Raw genomic sequence first — 4,580 nt, 5'->3', positions numbered from 1 at the left:
TGAGTTAAATCCTGGGGATAAAAAAATAGGGGAAGAAAAAAAAAAAACAGGAAAAAAAAACCCCAGTATTTGCTTTAAACAAGTTCACAGTCTAATGCAACAAACTCTGAAGCTGGTTCCTAAGCCCCTTCTGTTTGACTCTGTCTCCACCTAGAGGCCATGAGATGGAAAGTCAGCCAGAGAATGTTAGTGAGGAAACTCAAATCCGACATTTAGGATACTTAACAAACTCAACGAAAGCAGCTGGTGGGAGTCTGTTCAGTTATCTCAGAATTCTTGGGTTTGGTGTGTGCTTATGGAGTGGTTAAGGACCCACAGCTGCACAGTATTGTTTGTTGCGATTTTATTCGTTTTGTTAATCCTGTGCAGACGATAAACTCATTACTTCTGTCTCTCATTATATTTTACTACATTCTTGGGACTAGGCTCCACTGAAATACAATAGGACCCAGGGAATTTTCCCAGTGGAATGGGGAGGGGGAGAACTCCAGAGCTATTGTGATTGTATAAAACTGCACTGATCTACTACCCCTTAGACCGACAGGAGCAGCTGCTACCAGGAAGAGAGGCAACAAACAGGTACTCTGAGAACCAGGGATTATTCTTCCTAAGCACTCTTTGGTATTGGGTGGAGGATTTAACCACCGGGATATGTGCATGTTTGTAGGGGTGGGAGGGTGGGTGACAGTTGGAAGAATGGATGCCCTTTGCCTTTTTTAAAAGTAAGTTTTTATTGATATTTTCTGTTTCTTACATTTTCACAGTATCCCATGTATCCCTCCTCCTTCCCCTCCAAGAGAGTCATCCCATGTGACAAATAGTATTTTTTGGAAAGGAAAAAAAAAAGTCAGCACAACTGAACAATACACGAAAAAAGCCAGAAAACTTTTGCAATATGTAACACTTGTGGACCTTCCTCCTACACCAAGGGATAGGTTGAAGTTGTCTTCTTGTATCTCTTAAATCTTGATAATTTTGTTACATTTACTTTTGACTTTTTGGTGTGTCATTCTTGCCATTTACATTGCTGTAGTTACTTTCTATTTTTCCTTGGCTCCATTCACTTCATTTTGCATCCGTTCATATAGATTTTTCCATGCTTCTCTATATTTATGACACACATCATGTCTTACAGTACAGTAATTTTCCATTACATGCATATACCACAATTTGTTTGGTCACTCCCCAATCAACTATCACAAAAAGTACTGTTATAAATATTTTGGAGTATATGGGGACTTTTTTTTCATATTGATGGCTTCCTTGGTGTATAAACCCAGCAGTGGAGTTTCTGGTTCAAAAGAATTTGGACATTTTAGTCACTTTATTTGCATAATTCCAAATTGCTTTCCAAAATGGTTGTACCATTTCACAGCTCTACCACTGATATATTAATGTGCCTATCTTCCCACAACACCCTCCAACACTGACTGTTGCCATTTTTTGTCCTTTTTGCCAATTTGGAGGGTATCAGGAGAAACCTCAGGGCTGTTTTGTTGTGATTTTCTCTTATTATTAGGGATTTAGAGCATTATTTTGTGTGGCTGTGAACACTTTGCAGTTCTTTGGAGAACTGTTCATATCCTTTGACCACTTGTCTATTGGGGAATGACCATTAGTTTTATAAATTGTTTATATGTCTTGGATACTAAACCTTTACAAGAGAAATCTGATACAAATCCCCACCTCCTTGTCCACTTCTCTTCTTTACATTCCATCTGTAATCCAGTGAGTGAATCTCTCAGGGGAGCTTAATAGGCTGATTAGGGATGGAGCCTTCAGCCCATCTGCTATGGTTGCCATTAATTCCTGCTACTCCCTGTCTCCACTTGAACCTGGAGGTCAGCATTTGCCAGCCAAGTAATCAGTGGTATATTATTGCAGGGCTAGAATGCCCTAGGTCTGCCTCCTGCCCCTGCCCTCCAACCACTAACTGGGCTCACCTTTGACTGCACAGTCTTTGTCCCAGTCCAGTGAGGTTGGGGGTGGAGTGTGGGAAAAGGGAAGTGTTTTCAAAATTGGGTAAGATGCAATGAGCTTGCATGACACTTCCCCCAGTGCTTTAGGCCATGGCTTCAAGTTCCATACTAGGACAAAACAAAATTCAGAATTATTCAAATTCTACTTCTGTTGGATAATATTATAATATATTACATCCTGTAATATATCCATACTTCTAGGATGCAAATGCAAACTCTTGTGTTTGACATTTAGAGCTCTTTACAATTTTTTTTTAAAAGCAATCGGGGTTAAGTAACTTGCTCAAGGTTACACGGCCAGGTGTTTCTGGGTGTGGTGCTGAGTATCTGAGCCCGGATTTGATCCAGGTCATCCCGACACGGGGGCCAGTGCTCCTACTCTCTGTGCTACCTGGCCACCCCAGCTCTTTACAATCTTGCTCCAACATATGTTCCCAGTCTTACCACGTTCTCCCCTTTGCATACACTTCAGTACCCCCAAACTAACCTTCTTATTGTTCCTCACACACAACACCCCATTTCACATCTCTGTGCCTTTGCACTGGCTGTTCCTCAGACCTGGAATTCCCCCCACCTCTGCCTCATAGAATCCCTAGTCTCCTTCACAGTTCAGTTCAAGAGCCACCTTCAATGTCAATCCCTTAAAAATTACAAATATTTCCTGGGCAGGCTAAGACATCAATCAGCAACTGTTTATTAAGTACCTACTATGCACCTGGTACTATGCCAGTTCTGGGGATACAAAGATGAGAGCAAAACAGCAGTCCTTACCCTCAAGGAGTTTACACTCCAGAAGGGGAGACAACGTACGCTGACACAAATAAATACAAAACAGATACTGGGTTTCTGCCACATAATAGGCATTTATTGATTGACTGAAGGCACCCTCAGCTGGGAGGAATCAGCTCCCACCTTCCAAAGTTTTCTATTACAATCCAAGGCACCACCATTTTCTCCGTCACCCAGCTTGCGACCATGGCTTCATCCTTGATGTCTCTCACTCCCCTCACATATCCAAACTATTATCAAATCTTGTCATTTCTGTCTCCATAACCTCTTTCTTATACATCCCCTTCTCTCCACTCACACAGTCACTACCTTAATTTCCAGGGGCTGGGGAACCTGTGGCCTCTAGGTCACATGCAACCTGCAGCCCTTTGAATCCAAACTTCACAGAAAAAAATCCCTTAATAAAAGGATTTGTTCTGTAAAACTTGGACTGTCAAAAGGTTGCACCCGAGGACCTAAAAGGCCACATGTGACCATCGATGCTGCTGGTTCCCCATCCCTGCTAGTCCAGTCCCCTCACCTTATAGATACAAAGACTGAAGCCAAGAAAGGTTAAAAGTCTTGCCCAGTTACACAGGTAGTAACAATAGAAGTGGGATTTGAACCTAGCTTCTCTGACCCCAGAGCCTGGGATCTTTCTACTATGCCACACTGACCCTTGATTGCAAGGATACTTCCCTATCTTTTTTTTAGTCTTTTTTTTTGGAGAGGGAAGGCAGGGCAATTGGCATTAAGTGACTTTCCCAAGGTCACACAGTTCCCTATCTTTTATGTACTGGTTGTGGTTTTTTTTTTTTCCAATTGACCTGGAAACAAGTGAAGGGGTGAAATAGAAAATAGCAGTTCAGGTGCTCAAACTCAGGTAGGGCAGCCAAGTTTCAGGTCTCTTGACCAAGTCTTTCTTTTCAGACAAAGTTCAGTGACTTGTCCAGGGTCACACAGCTAGTAAGTGTCTGAGCTTGGATTTGAACTCAGGTCCTCATGACTCTAGGGCTGGTGCTCTATCCACTGCAGCACCACCTAGATGCCCCCCTTGACCAAGTCTTAAGCAATCCTCTCAGGAAAGTGTAATGATGTGGCAAGTACCTCGCTGAACCCCTGAATGGAAGATAAAAGCAGCTCCTTGAAATGTCTGAAAGCAGCCTTCTAGGAAAGGGGAAGGAAGATGAGCAGATATCAAGATAAGGTGAACATTGCCTTTTGGGTTGTACAGAGAACTGCTGTTTGGACACACCAGAAACTTTCCCACCCCTACCCAAGTCTTAACTACTCACTGTCCCCAAACAATCAGGCAAGGTGACTTTTTTGGCCTGATTCCCTTTGGAAAGGAGCTTGACTATGAATGATTCCAACCATTCCAGGAAACATTTTGAAATTAAATGACAAAAGTGACCCCATGGCTGGGCATATAGCCCAAGGAGCTTAAAGGCAGAAAGCAAAGTCCCAGGTATACCCAAACATTCATAGCAGCACTTTTTGGTAGGAGAGAACTAGAAACATAGCAGGTACCCATTGATTGGAAAATGTCTAAATGCATTGTGGTCCCTGAAGGTAATGGGGCATTACTGTGTTGTCAGAAATGACAAATGTGAACAATTCAGAGAAGTATCAGAAGAATTAGATGGACTGATGTGCAATCAAGTTAGCAAAACTGAGAAAACAATGGACACATTAACAAAAACAATATCTATAGAAAGAATAGCAAAATGTAACTTAACACTAAGTAAATATAAAGAATATTATACACACACATACACACACACACACACACACACACACACACACACACACACACACATATATATACAAAAC

The 4,580-nt window shown here is 42.0% G+C and overlaps 1 long non-coding RNA gene across 1 annotated transcript in view; it reads left to right on the top strand.

Moving 5' to 3' along the window:
• The first annotated feature begins 278 nt into the window (after positions 1–278).
• The window catches only part of LOC138170953 (uncharacterized), a 67,276-nt gene continuing 62,974 nt past the window's right edge, over positions 279–4,580 (top strand). Inside the window, exon 1 of the long non-coding RNA XR_011170781.1 lies at positions 279–579. This is a non-coding gene — a long non-coding RNA (uncharacterized lncRNA). The remainder of the gene's footprint in view (positions 580–4,580) is intronic.

Source organism: Petaurus breviceps, unplaced genomic scaffold, assembly GCF_028583685.1.
Source record: "Petaurus breviceps papuanus isolate PSGF00001 unplaced genomic scaffold, PetGlider_PUasm1.0 400, whole genome shotgun sequence".
In the NCBI taxonomy this organism is placed as follows: Eukaryota; Metazoa; Chordata; class Mammalia; order Diprotodontia; family Petauridae; genus Petaurus; species Petaurus breviceps.
Note: the sequence above shows the minus strand (reverse complement) of the source record. Positions and strands in the feature narration are given on the sequence as shown.